The following is a 16,113-nucleotide window of genomic DNA, read 5'->3' as shown; positions in this document are numbered from 1 at the left end:
ATAGCACTACTGCTCTCCACCTTGGTTACAGAGCAAGGCTCTGTCTTGAAAAAGAAAGAAAAGAAGAGAAAAGAAAAGAAACAGAAGATACTATACCAATTTAGACTGCCATGTTACATTTCTTCAGATCAAGGAACACACCTTACAGTGCATAGTATCCAACAATGGGCAAAAAAATAAAACACCAAATGGACATATTATGTTGCATGTCATCCTCAGAGTTGTAGTTTGGCACAGAATTGGAATGGACAATTAAAACATTTGTCAAACGCTGGGTGCAGTAGCTCATGCCTATAATCCCAGCACTTTGGGAGGCCGACTTGGGAGGATCCCTTGAGCCCAAGAGTTTGAGACAAGCCTTGGCAACATAGCTAGACCCTGTCTCTAAAATAATAATAATAATAATAATAGTAATAATAATAATAGAGAGAGAGACAGGAAAGGCTAGGCACGGTGGCTCACGCCTGTAATCCCAGCACTTTGGGAGGCCAAGGCAGGCAGGCAAATCACCTGAGTCAGGAGTTCAAGACCAGCCTGACCAACATGATGAAACACCATCTCTACTAAAAATACAAAAATTAGATGGGTGTGGTGGTGCGCACCTGTAGTCTCAGCTACTTGGGAGGCTGAGGCATGAGAATCACTGAAATCCGGGAGGCAGAGGTTGTAGTGAGCCAAAATTGCGCCACTGCACTCCAGGCTGGGTGACAGAGCAAGATTCTGTCTCAAAAAAAAAAAAAAAAAGAGAACAGAAAGTGGGCAATGTGGCTCATGCCTCTAATACCAACACTTTGGGAGGCTGAGGCGGGAGGATCACTTGAGCTCAAGAATCTGAGGCCAGCCTGGGCAACATAGGGAGACCACATCTCTACCAAAAAATACGAAAATTAACTAGGCATGATGGTGTATGGCTGTAGTCCCAGCTACTCAGGAGGCTGAAGTGGGAGGATTGCTTCAGCCCTGGAGGCTGAGGTTGCAATGAGCCAAGGTTACACCACTGCACTGCAGCCTGGGCAACAGACCCAAACCCTGTCTCAAAAAGAGAGAGAGAGAGAGAGGAGACATGGGCCTAAAGAGCTGGCTTACACACCTTCCCAAGTTTGTGCTCACAGTCAACATGAGCAGAATCAATGGAACATTCTTGCTAGATAGATTCCGAGATTCCTCCACTTTTCTGAGAGATGAGGTGTAAAGGTGATGGGGGAGGATGCTAATATGACTATACAATTCTCCCCTATATTACCTAAACTTTCTTTCTTACTGCTTGTTGCAATGGTTCCAGGACCAGGGCTACAACTGTGGGTGCTGGAAGCAGAGATGATCCTTAGCAAGAATCTGCAACTATACTTTAAAATATATATATGCCAAAATTCCTATGGGCCTAATGAGATAGATTGTGCCTTCACCCCATCTGACAAAATTGGGGTTGACAGTGAATCCAGATGCACTGTCTAGTGGTTGAGATACCCCATGAGTTTGGTACCAATATAACCATATGCTATATGAATGGGAAAAGACCAATGGGGAGGCATTTGCTAGGCCAATATTGCTGCCAGCAACCTGGACCAGAACAGTGTGTGGGTAGAAATCAGTGACAAATAAAGAGAAATAGAAAGAATAGGCCGGACATGGTGGCTCACACCTGTAATCCCAGCACTTTGGGAGGCCAAGGCGGGCAGATTACCTGAGCTCATGAGTTCGAGACCAGCCTGGCCAACATGGCGAAACCCCGCCTCTACTAAAAAATACAGGCCGGGTACGGTGGCTCACTCCTGTAATCCCAGCACTTTGAGAGGCTGAGGTGGGCGGATCGCCTGAGGTCAGGAGTTGGAGACCAGCCTGGCCAACATGGTGAAACCGTGTCTCTACTAAAAATACTGGACATGGTGGCAGGCGCCTGTAATCCCAGCTACTCGGGAGGCTGAGGCAGAAGAATCGCTTGGGCCTGGGAGGCAGGGGTTGCAGTGAACCAAGATCGCGCCATTGCATTCCAGCCTTGGCGACAAGAGTGAGACTTCATCTAAAAAAAACACACACACACAAAAATTAGCTGGGTGTGGTGGCATGAGCCTGTAATCCCAGCTACTCGGGAGGTAAAGGCAGGAGAATCGCTTGAACCCAGGAGGTGGAGGTTGCATTGAGATGAGATTGTGCCACTACACTCCAGCCTCCAGCCTGAGAGACAGAGCAAGACTCTCTCTCAAAAAAAAAAGAAAAAGAAAAAGAAATTTAAAAAGAAATAATAGCTGAAAGTAAAGGAATGAATTATATAACAAAGGAAATCCACTATCATGGTATTCCACAAAGCATTGCTTCTGACCAAGGAACTTATTTCACAGCAAAAGGAGTGGGGCAATGGGACCATGCTCTTGGAATTCACAAGTCTCACCATGTTCCTCACCATGCTTTTTGAAGACTCAGTTACAGTGCCAGCTAGGTGGCAATACCTTGCTGGGCTGGGGCAATGTCCTGCAGGAGTCTGAATATTCTCTGAATCCGCATTTAATATATGGTGCGATTTCTCCCATAGCCAGGATTCACAGGTCCAGGAATCAAGGAGGTAAAAATGCAAATGGCTCCCAGCTACTCAGGAGGCTGAGGCAAGAGAATCACTTGAACCCAGGTGGCGGAGGTTGCAGTGAGCTGAGATCATGCCACTGCACTCCAGCCTGGGCAACAGAGCAAGACTCCGTCTCAAAAAAACCCCACAAAAACAAACAGAAATGCAAATGGCACTACTCACTATTACCCCTAGTAACCTACTAGCAAAATGTTTATTTCCTATCTTCATGATCTTATGCTCCACTGGTGTAGGGGTCTCTGTTCCAAAAGGAGGAAAGCTTCCACCAAGAGACACAACAGTGATTTCATTGAACTGGAAGCTCAGACTGCCACACGGCCACTTGAGGCTTCTCATGCCTCTGAAGCAACAGGAAAAGAAGGCAGTTGCTGTATTGGCTGGAGCATCTGATCCTAACTACCAAGATGAAATTGGCTTGCAGCAGGGCACAGTGGCTCACGCCTGTAATCCCAGCACTTTGGGAGGCCAAGGCGGGCAGATCATTTGAGGTCAGGAGTTCTAGGCTACCCTGGCCAACATGGTGAAACTCTGTCTCTACCAAAAATAGAAAAATTAGCTGGGCGTGGTGGCAGGCACCTGTAGTCCCAGCTACTTGGAAGGCTGAGGAAGGAGAATCGCTTGAACCCAGGAGGCGGAGGTTGCAGTGAACCGAGATTGTGCCACTGCACTCTAGCCTGGGCAACAGAATGAGATTCTATCTCAAAAAAAAAAAAAAAAAAAATATATATATATATATACACACACACATATATATATATATATATGTTCAAAAATCTAGAAAAAGAGTTAATAAACCCCAAAAATGAATAAATATAAAAGCAAGGCTGGCCGTGGTGGTGGCTCATGCCTGTAATCCCAGCACTTTGGGAGGCCAAAGTTAGAGGATTGCTTGAGCCCAAGAGTTTGAGACTGAGCAATAAACATAGTGAGATCTCACCTCTACAAAAAAAATTTAAAAAATTAGCCATTAGCTAGGCTTGGTGGGGTATGCCTGTGGTCCTAGCTACTCCGGAGGCTGAGGTGGGAGGATCACTTGAGCCTGGGAAGTCAAGGCTGCAGTGAGCTGAGATCACACCACTGTACTCCATCCAGCCTGAGCAATAGAATGAGATCCTGCCAAAAAAAAGAACAAAACAAACAAACAAAAAAAACACTGCTGAGGAGGGCTCAGAAGGAAGTAACACAACTAAGAAAGCTTCTATCATCTTACAGAATACAAACATCATCCTGCACAAAATGTTGGAAATATGAGTGTTAAAGGTGCTTCTAGTTTTGACTCAGAAGGAAATGAGAAACATGGTATTGGAAACTAGATGAAAAACCATCCTTGTTATATAATGGCAGAAAACTTAACAGAATTTTATTCTGGAAATACCCAGAGGTACTTTCCACACAAATACTTCGGTATTTATTTAGCTGAGAGATTTTCGAGCAACGTGTTTGAAGGGGCAGCCTGGTTTTTTCTTACAGCTTTCAGAAAAATGTGAGACAAGAGATACATTGAGTAAGAAACTGTTAAGCAAAAAGAAACCAGCACTTGATGATTTGGGAGATTCTCAGCCTATCCAGATTGTAAAAGATGCTAAAATTAGAAAATTCACTGTTGGCCAGGTGCAGTGGCTCATGCCTATAATCCCAGCACTGTAGGAGGCCAAGGTGGGAGGATCACTTGAGCTCAAGAGTTCGAGGGGCCAGGCGCGGTGGCTCATGCCTGTAATCCCAGCACTTTGGGAGTCCAAGGTGGGCAGATCACGAGGTCAGGAGATCGAGACCATCCTGGCTAACATGGTGAAACCCTGTCTCTACTAAAAATACAAAAAAATTAGCTAGGCGTGGTGGCAGGTGCCTGTAGTCCCAGCTACTCGGGAGGCTGAGGCAGGAGAATGGCGTGAATCTGGGAGACGGAGCTTGCAGTGAGCCGAGATCGTGCCACTGCACTTCAGCCTGGGCAACAGTGCGAGGCCCCATCTCAAAAAAAAAGAAAAAGAGTTCGAGACCAGCCTGGGCAACAAAGTGAGACCCCCATCTCTACAAAAAATAAACAGAATTAGCTAAGTGCCTGATTGGGGTTGGAACTTTGAGCCCCATACTCAACCTCCTGGGACGGGAGAGTGGCTGAAGGTTGACTTGATCACCAGTGGTCAATGATTTAATGGTTTGATCACTCCAGCCTGGGCGACAGAGCAAGACTTTGTCTAAAAAAAAAAAAGGGGGGGTGGTGGTGGGGATGGCAGCTCACACTGGTAGTCCCAGCTATTCGGGAGGCTGAGACAGGAGGATAGCTGGGCTGGAGCCCAGGAGGTTGAGGCTGCAGTGAACTGTGATCATGCCACTACACTGTAGCCTGGATGACAGTGAAACCTTGTCTCAAAAAGAAAAAAAAAGAAAGAAAATTCACTGTTGGGAAAGCATGCTCTTTGTGATACTCAAGGATCCGATGACCCCATTTCAGCAGAATCAGGAATAGAAATGAGATTATCCAAGAAAGCTCTGTGGACGGCCTTCTTGTCTAATAGGAACACACACAGGAGAGTGACAAGGCTTTTGGGAATGTTATACCAGTACAAACACTGCCAGCTTAAACAGAAAGAAACAGAAAAGATAAAATGACAGAAGGCTGTCAGACTTCCAAAACTTTACAGGCAGGAAATGGGCTGATCGAACTATCTGGTTATAAGCATGTGCTACCTGCAACAAAAAGGAAGAATGACTCCAAGGGCAGAACCGCAGGTGCAGAGGCATGGGAGAGGCAGAGGCCAAGAGAGCAGAGCAACAGGAGATTTTTTTTTTTTTTTTTTGAGACAGAGTCTCGCTCTATCCCCCAGGCTGGAGTGCAGTGGCAGGATCTCGGCTCACTGCAACCTCCGCCTCCCATGTTCAAGCGACTCTCCTGCCTCAGCCTCCCGAGAAGCTGGGATTACAGGCATGCGTCACCATGCCTGGCTAATTTTTGTATTTTTAATAGAGACGGGGTTTCACCATGTTGGCCAGGCTGGTCTCAAACTCCTGACCTCAGGGATCCACCTGCCTCGGCCTCCTAAATTGCTAGAATTACAGGCGTGAGCCACCATGCCCAGCCTCAACAGGGGATACTTTTCAGGCCTTAATCTAACGATATTTTCCCTACTGGGTTTCAAACTTGATTGGGACCAGTGAATCCTTTATGACTTCCAATTTCTGCCTTTTAGAATGGGAATATCTATCCTATGCCTGTTCCACCATTGTAGTTTTGGAAACAGATAACTTCTTTTCCAGTTTCACAGATCCACAGGCAGAAACTGATGCCGTAATGCATTAAGACTTTTGGGTATGCTGGGATGGGATGAATGTATTTTGCATGTGGGATGGACATAAATTTGGAGGCTAGAGGACAAACTATAGTGGGTTGAATGGTGCACTCCCCCAAAAGATATATCCACATCCTAACACCCGGGCACAGTGAATGTTACCTGGGTATTATTTGGAAAAAGGATCTCTGCAGATGTAGTTAAGGATCTGAGCTGAGATCATTCTGGATTAACTGGGTAGCCCCTAAATTCAATGACAAGTGTCTTTTTCCAGAAGAGGAGAGGGGAATGATGCTATACTTCCAGGGAACCATTCAGGTCGCCATCACAGTGGCCAAGAGTAGCATCACAGTTGTCATAGTGTCATGGCAGCTGATGATAAACAGCCTACACAGATGGCTGCAGGTTAGGAAGATGACAAAGTGACAGAAGCATCCTCAAACAGTTCTGTTGCTATTAAAATCAATACAGGTTCAGGGCCGGGCACGGTGGCTCACGCCTGTAATCCCAGCACTTTGGGAGGCCCAGGCAGGTGGATCATGAGCTCAGGAGATCAAGACCATCCTGGCTAACACAGTGAAACCCCGTCTCTACTAAAAATACAAAAAATTAGCTGGGCATGGTGGCGGGTGCCTGTAGTCCCAGCTACTTAGGAGGCTGAGGCAGAAGAATGGCGTGAACCTGGGAAGTGGAGCTTGTGGTGAGCTGAGATTGCACCACTGCATTCCAGCCTGGGCGACAGAGTGAGATTCCCTCTCATAAAGTTGGCGCTCGAAAGGTTATATAATTATCAGTACAGGTTCAGTATCCCCAATCCAAAAATCCAAAATCTTGGCCAGGCGTGGTGGCTCATGCCTGTAATCCCAGCACTTTGGGAGGCCAAGGCAAGTGGATCACCTGAGGTCAGGAGTTCAAGACCAGCCTGGCCAACACGGTGAAACCCAGTTTCTACTAAAAATACAAAATTAGCTGGGTATGGTGGCACATGCCTGTAGTCCCAGCTACTCAGGAGGCTGAGACAGGAGAATTGCTTGAACCCAGGAGGCAGAGGTTGCAGTGAGCCGAGATCGTGCCACTGCACTCCAGCCTGGGCAAGACAGAACAAGACTCTGTCTTTTTCCAGAAGAGGAGAGGGGGGGAAAAAATCCAAAATCTGAAATTCTCCAAAACACAAAACCTTTCGAGCGCCAACATCATGCTCAAAGGAAATGCTCATTAAAGCATTTTGGATTCAGATTTTCAGATTAGGGATCCCGAATCAGTGAATATAACTCAAACATTCCAAAATAAGAAAAAAAATCCAAAACACTTCTGGTCCCAAGTATTTCAGATAAGAGAGTAAACCAAAAGATGCACTAACTAAAAATTGAAACATGAGTTGCAAATGGGAGCCAGTCAGAAAGTTTAGTCACTGTTTCATCCCTCATTTGAACCCAGTAACACTTTGGAAAACTTTCAGTGCAGAAATGTTGAGTTTTGTGATACACCACCTACCTCTCCTGACACAAAGTCATATATATTAAACAAGAGGAAACAGATCAGGGCATGTCATTGCCTCAAAGGGAGCTTAGAGGAAGGTCAAATCAAAGACCTACCAAGAACCTCACTGTCAGAGTGAACAGACTAAGACTAAGCAAAATACTTGAAAAGGTAAGTGGAAGAACAAAGAGATCAAGAGAGAAATTGAGAAGGAAAACTGAAAGAGAAATGCCGTATATAAAAAGAAACAAGAACAATTGACAAAAAGAATGTAAGAACAAAGAAACAGGAAAGGCAGAATATAGGGCAGCTGAGAGACATATGAAACAGACAACTGCATGGAATCACGCAGAGTGTTGCTCATTTCACAAAGACCAGGAGAGAGAGAGGAGATAGAGAGAGAGAGAGAGAGAGAGAGAGAGAGAGAGAGAGAGAGAGACATAGAGAGAAGCTGCCAAAGCTGCTGCTCTGCTAAAAACAGGCAGAAACGGAATTCAAGAGGAAAACTTTTTTTCTTTTGAGATGGAGTTTCGCTCTTGTTGCCCAGGCTGGCGTGCAATGGCGCAATCTGGGCTCACTGCAACCTCCACCTCCCAGATTCAAGTGATTCTCCTGCCTCAGCCTCCTGAGTAGCTGGGATTACAGGCATGCACCACCACACCCAGCTAATTTTGTATTTTTAGTACAGACGGGGTTTCTCCATGTTGGTGAGGCTGGTCTCGAACTCCCGACCTCAGGTCATCCACCCGCCTTGGCCTCCCAAAGTGCTGGGCATTTTGTGCGGGCATGAGCCACTGTGCCCGGCCCAAGAGGAAATCTTATGCAAGACAAAGAAGCACTACTGCAGTCATTCAATCCTGTATTTTTGATGGTTCTCCCTTCACAAATCAGTTTCCCTTTGGAAGCTCCTTAAGAAGCAGCACAGCAGTTTGAGGCACAGATAGGAAGACTGACTATATCCAAGGTATGCTCATCCCGTGGGGACACTGGATCCCTGTTGGGAACAATAGTTTATCCATTCCTAGTCATCTGGATATTGACTAGCACTTCCTTATTTAGTAATGCTCCTCCCACACAGGCTTCTTTGAGAACAAAATCATCAGAAAACTCAAATTGTGCATCATCTACCAACTCAGAAAAAAATAGAACCAGCCAGAAAAAGAGTGCTGGAAAAGCATGAAGACATCAAAAAGGAAGAGAAGATAGACTGAAGATTCAAGAGGATGGTAAAGATGAAAACACGTGGAATGTAAATTCTACTCAGAGGTAGCAAGACAAGTGCAGTACAATATGCAATAACCACTGCTTCCTGTTATTTTTCTTTGAGACAGAGTCTCGCTCTGTCGCCCAGGCTGGAGTGCAGTGGCATGATCTTGAGTCACTGCAGCCCCGACCTTCTGGACTCAAGCAATACTCCCACCTCAACCTCCCAAGTAGCTGGTACTACAGGCATGTGCCACTACACCCAGCTAATTTTTGTATTTTTAGTAGAGACAGGGTTTTGCCAAGTTGGCCAGGCTGGTCTCAAACTCCTGACCTCAAGTGATCCGCCCACCTCGGCCTCCCAAAGTGCTGGGATTACAGGCGTGAGCCACTGTGCCCGCCCTTCATCCTGTAGTTTTTTAAATCTTACTTAAAAACTGAATGAGACCAAGGAGGGAGGATCACTTAAGCCCAGGAGTTCGAGACCAGACTGGGGAACATAGGGAGACCTCCTATCTACAAGAAATTAAAAAATTAGCTAGGCATGGCGACGTGCGCCTGTAGTCTCAGCTAGTCGAGAGGCTGAGGTGGGAAGATCTGCTTGAATTTGGGAGATTGAGGCTGCAGTGAGCTGTGATCAGGCCACTGCACTTGAGCCTGGCCAGCAGAGCAAGACTCTGTCTTGAAAAAAAAAATAATGGTTCCCAGCTACTTGGAAGGCTGAGGCAGGAGAATCGCTAGAACCCAGGAGTCAGAGGTCGCAGTGAACTGAGATCTGCCATTGCACTCCAGCCTGGGCGACAGAGCAAGACTCTGTCTCAAAAAAAAAAAAAAAAGAAAAAAAATTAATGAAAAAATCTTTTCAAAAAGACAGCCACAGAAGACCTGTAATATCACTTACGACAAGGTTGCAATTGAAAATATTGTTTCTGGCCGGGTGTGGTGGTTCACACCTGTACTCCCAGCACTTTGGGAGGCTGAGGGCGGATGGATCACTTGAGGTCAGGAGTTCGAGACCAGCCCGGCCAACATGGTAAAACCCTGTCTCTACTAAAAATACAAAAATTAGCCAGGCATGGTGGTGCGCACCTGTAATCCCAGCTACTCAAGAGGCTCAGGCAAGAGAATTGCTTGAACCTGGGAGGTGGAGGTTGCAGTGAGCTGAGATCACACCACTGCACTCCAGCCTGGACAAAAGAGCAAGACTCCATCTCAAAAAAGAAAAGAAAAGAAAAGAAAAGAAAATATTGTTTCCATCATCCATATGAAGATTTAACAAAAGATTTCTTTTTTTCACATGTGGGGCATTTGTTCATAGAGAGGTCACAAGTTTTGTGCCCCTCGTCACAATGACCCCAGATTCCTATTGGGTGTGTTGTAAACAGAAGAAGCATTCTTCAGGCCCTCTGCTCTGAGCACACCCCAGAAGATTTCTTGACGCTCAAGTATTAGGAACTGCCGCATGCAATGGCTCACACCTGTAATCCCACCAACTCAGGAGGCTAAGGCAGGAGGAGTGCTTGAGGCCAGGAGTTCAAGACTAGCCTGGACAATATAGTGAGACTCTGTCTCTACAAAAATAAAAATTAAAAAATTAGCCAGGCATGTTGGTGTGCGCCTGTGGTCCCAGCTATTCGGGAGACTCAGGTGGAAGACTCTGACTCAAAAAAAAAACACACACACACATAGCCAGGCACAGTGGCTCAGGCCTGGAATCCCAGCACTTTGGGAGGCTGAGGCAGGAGGATGACTTGAGCTCAGGAGTTCAGGACCAGCCAGGGCAACATAGACCTCATCTCTACTAAAAATCAAAAAAATTAGCTGGGCGTGATGACAAGCACCTGTAGTCCCTGCTACTCAGGAGGCTTAGGTGGGAGGATCACTTGAGTGCAGTAGTTTGAGACTGCAATGAGCTATGATTGTGCCACTGCACTCCAGCCTGGGAGATGAAGCAAGACCCTGTCTCTAAGAAAATAATAATAATAAAGTAATAAAAAAAATTAAGTATCAGGAACTCTCCACTATAAAGGAATTATTGATTCCTCTGTAGAAGCATTGTAATTCTTTTTTTTTTTTTTTTTTTTTTTTTGAGACAGAGTCTTGCTCTGTCACCCAGGCTGGAGTGCAGTGGCACAATCTCAGCTCACTGCAAACTCTGCCTCCTGTGTTCAGGTGATTCTCCTGCCTCAGCCTTCCAAGTAGCTGGGATTACAGGCATGTGCCACCACACCTGGCTAATTTTTGTATTTTTAGTAGAGATGGGGGTTTCACTACATTGGCCAGGCTGGTCTGGAACTCCTGAGACCACCTCAGCCTCCCAAAGTGCTGAGATTACAAGTGTGAGCCACCGCGCTTGACTGAGGCATTGTAATTCTTGATTGCAGTTCCTGCTCTGCTGTGTCTTCCTAGAATATACAGATTAAGCAAGACTTCAGGACCAGGCATGGTGGCTCACGCCTGTAATCCCAGCACTTTGGGAGGCTGGGATGGGCGGATCACTTGAGCTCAGGAGTTCAAGACCACCCTGACCAATATGGTGAAACCCCGTCTACTAAAAATACAAAAATCAGGCTGGGCATGGTGGCTCATGCCTGTAATCCCAGCACTTTGGAAGGCCAAGGTGGGCAGATCACCTGAGGTCAGGAGTTCAAGACTAGCCTGACCAACATGGGGAAACCCCGTCTCTACTAAAAATACAAAACTAGCCGGGCATGGTGGTGCATGCCTGTAATCCCAGGCTACTTGGGAGGCTGAGGCAGGAGAATCACTTGAATCTGGGAGGCGGAGGTTGCAGTGAGCTGAGATCGCGCCACTGCACTCCAGCCTGGGCAACAAGAGCGAAACTCCAACTCAAAAAAAAAAAAAAAAAATTAGCAGGGCATGGTGGTGCACGCCTGTAGTCCCAGCTACTTGGGACGCTGAGGGACAAAATCGCTTGAAGAGAGGTTGCAGTGAGCCAAGATCACACCACTGCACTCCAGCCTGGGCAACAGAGTGAGACTCCATCTCAAAAAAAAACAAAAACAAAAACAAAAATAAAAAGACTGCAAAGTTTTCTTGTTCAGTAGGCTCAGTAGGATTGCTGACAGGCATGCCTACTTTCTAAAACTTGTATTGATATTTTCTTCTTTTTTTCTTCCTTTTATTCTAATACGTATTTATTTATACTTAGAAGCATCCTAAAATACACAGGAAACAAAGGCAACAAGCAAATAAATAACAAATAAATAAGGGGCAAATTGGGAGCCGGGCAGGGTGGCTCACGCCTATAATCCCAGCACTTCCGGACGCCGAAATGGGCAGATCACTTGAGGTCCAGAGTTCAAGACCAGCCTGGCCAACATGGTGAAACTCCATCTCTATTAAAAATACAAAAATTAGCCGGGTGTGATGGTGCACGCCTCTGGTCCCAGCTACTTGGGAGGCTGACGCAGGAGAATTGCTTGAACCTGGGAGGCAAAGGTTGCAGCAAGCGGAGATCACACCACTGCACTCCAACCTGGTGACAGAGCAAGACTCCATCTCAAAAAAAAAAAAAAAAAGTCACATACTGTATAATTTCATTTATATAACACTCGTGAAATGACAACATTCTAGAGATAGAGAACAGATTAGTGTCGGGGTTAGGAACCTGGAGGGGATAGATGGCAGGCACAAGGGTAGCAGGTGTGGTTGTGAAAGGGCAGCAGGGGACATCCTGGGGTTGTGTTAATGGCCACATCCTGGTTGTGATATTGTGCCATTGTTCTGGAAGGTGTTACCATTGGAGGAAACTGGATAAAGCACACATAGGATCTCTCTGTATTATTCCTATAATTGCATGGGAATCGATAGTGATCTCAAAATCAAAGTTTAATTTTTAAAAATGCATAGCTCACCTAGGATGGTTGTATAACTGCTTTAGACTGTGGCTACGCAGAAGTAACCAGAGAGTGTCGAGAACAAGGTCAGGTAGGAAGGAATCTCCTGGACACAGAAGAGAACAAGCAAGAACATGGTGGTGGGAGCCATGCTGCCTGGGTTCGAATCTTGGCTCTGACTCACGTTCGTGCTGTTACTCTGGCTAAGTTACTACCTTCCTCTGAGCCTCAGTCTTGTCATCTGTGAAATTTGGGTGAATTCATACGTGCAATCACGGCGGGTGCAGTGGCTCACACCTGTAATCCCAGCACTTTGGGAGGCCGAGGCAGGTGGATCACCTGAGGTCAGGAGTTTGAGACCAGCCTGGCCAACATGGTGAAATCCCGTCTCTACTAAAAATACAAAAATTAGCTGGGCATGCTGGCGCGCACCTGTAATCCCAGCTACTCAGGAGGCTGAAGCAGGAGAATGGCTTGAACCCGGGAGGCGGAGGTTGCAGTGAGCCAAGATCGTGCCACTGCAGTTCAGCCTAGGCAACATGAGCAAGACTCTGTCTCAAACACACACACACACACACACACACACACATGCACATACACACGTGGAATCGCTTAGGGCAGCACCTGATACAGAGCTAGCACTCAAGAGTTTGTTATTCTTTCTATCATTTCACCTAGGAAGGGTGTGCTCAACTGGAAATGCTAGGTGGACTTAGAGTAACACTGTAAAATCGATCATGTGAATATTTAGCTCATGAGAATCTCTCTTTTCATGCTCTGGGGTAACTAATATATATTCCATATACTCACTTGTAGGACTATTCAGATCTGCTGCGGTAATCATTATTCCAATTTATGTGATGAGAAGAATATAAATTTGTAAATACTTAAATACCATTATTTAATTAAATCTTCAAAGAATTATGAAAGGCAAAGAAGGACCCTTCTCAATTGAATAACACTAAAGCGATCACAAGTAAATGCTAAACATAATCCTAAACTGGGTCCTTTTGCTATAATGGACGCCGTTGGGACATCCAAACACGATGCAGTCCATTCGCCTTGGAACTGCCATCCACAAACCAAGCATCTTTTTGTTGGTCAGTTGAGAGCTGGAGCATTGTCCAATCGATGATAGAACCGACCAGCTCCTCCTCCATCAGTCCCGGCGGAAAAGAGTCTACCTGGTTGTGAAAACCGCTAATTCCACACTCCCCTGGCAGCATATTCTTGTACGAACCATTTCCATGTAATTATGGAACTCCTCTGGGCACTGCACTCCCCATTGGAGCGTTACACCATCACCCAAGACATCATGGATATTTTAGGTTTCAAAATTATTTTATGTCCTTCAATCATAAGGGCACTTTCAATTAATGTCTAATCCAAGCTCAACTGGAAATTCTCTAGTCCAAAGTCCCAGGTTACCACTAGGAGGCGCTCTTAGGCTTTTGCCATAAGCACCGGTCTCTGCTCCACAAAGGGCTATTGTACAGATAATCTGCAGTGGCACGATCTTAGTCTGTGCGGCACCCCAGGTTCTATTCTATACTTCGTGGGCTTGGAAAATCTTACTGGTTCCCATTTAGCATGTCCAAGTAATACTGGTTGAAGGGTGAATTTACAATACTAGAGAGGGGAAACATTCCACAGTCAGATACAATTTCAATCTCCATAATACACTGAGGTAAAAGAGATGCAACCATTTCAAATAAAGCCTGTTCAAATCTACAAATTTTCCAAACTTTCACCTTAATCCCATCAACCCTTACATTCCCCCACTGGGATTTCATCAACAGGTTTGAGTGTCACAATACTAGTTAGGGGAAGTATTCCCTGTCAGTCATAATATCCATTCCCACAAAACATTCAGCTAAAACCTGTTTATTTTTATTTTTTAAAAAAAACTTATTTATTTATTTGAGACTTTGTCTCGCTCTGTAGCCTAGGCTGGAGTGCAGTGGCGTGATCTCGGCTCACTGCAGCTTCCCCCTCCCAGGCTCAAGCGATTCTCCTGCCTCAGCCTCCCGAGAAGCTGGGACTACAGGCACATGTCACCACACCCAGCTAATTTTTTTTTTTTTAATTTTCAGTAGAGACACGGTTTCACCATGTTAGCCAGGCTTGTCTCGAACTCCTGACCTCAAGTGATCCACCCGCCTCGGCCTCCCAAAGTGGTGGGGGGTGAGCAACCGCACCCAGCCACAAAGCCTGTTTAAACACATTCCAATTTTCACCCAAATGTACACCTTAATCCTATCAACTGTTAGATTTCTATATTCTCCCAATCTAGTTGTAGCCCGTGTTACAGCTTCACTAATGGATTTTGGTACCTTCATGTATGAGGCTTCCATGTAAAGGAGTCCCAGAAAGTTCTCTTTTCCTCCCATTTTACCCAGAAACTACTCTTCACCACCCACTTTATGTGCATAAAGCTTTGGGTCCCCATCCCGGGGTGGAGCCAAAGAACCTTCGCCCTTGGTCTTTTTTTTTTTTTTTCTGAGACAGAGTCTCGCTCTGTCCCCCAGGCCAGAGTGCAGTGGTGCGATCATGGCTTACTGTAGGCTTGACCTCCCCAGCTCAAGTGATCCTCCCACCTCAGCTTCACAAGCAGCTGGAATTACAGGCATGAGTGCACCACCATGCTAACTCTTCTCTGTCACCCAGGCTGGAGTGCAGTGGTGTGATCTCAGCTCGCTGCAACCTCTGCCTCCTGGGTTCAAGCAATTCTCCTGCCTCAGCCTCCCGAGTAGCTGGGACTACAGGCGCCCGCCACCGCACCTGGCTAATTTTTTTGTATTTTTTAGTAGAGATGGGGTTTCACCATATTGGCCAGGCTGGTCTCGAACTCCTGACCTTGTGATCTGCCCACCTCGGCCTCCCAAAGTGCTAGGATTACAGGCGTGAGCCACTGCGCCCGGCCATCCCATTTCTTAATAGCCACTGAGAGATTTCCACTTTGCTGGTAGACTTGACCCTTCCCTAGTCTTCTCCCCATTTTCACGTTAACTTAATATTTTCATTAGCAGCTGTGGGATCCCTGAAGGGAAGGTGAGGCAGCAAATTCAATGAGGCTTTTGGGACTACTGCTGTATTTTGCAGCTGTAGGTTTACATGGGTTGCCTATGCAAAAAGACCCCTTAATCACAGCTGAATATGGCCTGGGTAATGGGCATATTCAGCAGGTGAATATCATAGGCACCATAAAGCCAGTCCCACATGGCCTGCATATGAAGCATATCAGCTGCTTCATCGGGGTGCTCCTCTTGGCATATGTTACACAGTCCTGTACTTCGGGTTGTAAAGGAAAATAAATCTCAGGACTCCAAAATCATTAAGTCAAAGGGTGTTAGGCAAACCTGTTTCACATTTTATTCCCAAATAAGACAGCTATAAACAAAAAAAAGGCTACATGCCTCCCTCACAATTTGCCCACAAGAAAAGACCTTGTGGGCCTCAAGATCTTTCCCTTAAGATGTTCTGGGCCGGGTGCGGTGGCTCACGCCTGTAATCCCAGCACTTTCGGAGGACGATGCGCGTGGATCATGAGGGTCAGGAGTCTGAGACAAGCCTGACCAACACGGTAAAACCCCGTCTCTACTGAAAATACAAAAATTAGCTGGGCGTGGTGGCGCACGCCTGTAATCCCAGCTACTCGGAGGCTGAGGCAGGAGAATCGCTTGAACCCGGGAGACAGAGGTTT

At 46.1% G+C, this 16,113-nt stretch overlaps 1 protein-coding gene and 1 non-coding gene across 3 annotated transcripts in view; both read right to left on the bottom strand.

The window, feature by feature from the left end:
• Positions 1-16,113, bottom strand: part of ZNF157 (zinc finger protein 157) — a 47,770-nt gene that overhangs the window by 17,244 nt on the left and 14,413 nt on the right. The window lies entirely within an intron of this gene.
• On the bottom strand, positions 9,846-9,974 carry LOC116812367 (small nucleolar RNA SNORA11). Its single transcript, XR_004370668.1, has one exon. It is a non-coding gene; the product is annotated as a small nucleolar RNA SNORA11 (small nucleolar RNA).

This window comes from Hylobates moloch, unplaced genomic scaffold (genome assembly GCF_009828535.3).
Source record: "Hylobates moloch isolate HMO894 unplaced genomic scaffold, HMol_V3 SCAFFOLD_7, whole genome shotgun sequence".
Lineage (NCBI taxonomy): Eukaryota > Metazoa > Chordata > Mammalia > Primates > Hylobatidae > Hylobates > Hylobates moloch.
Note: the sequence above shows the minus strand (reverse complement) of the source record. Positions and strands in the feature narration are given on the sequence as shown.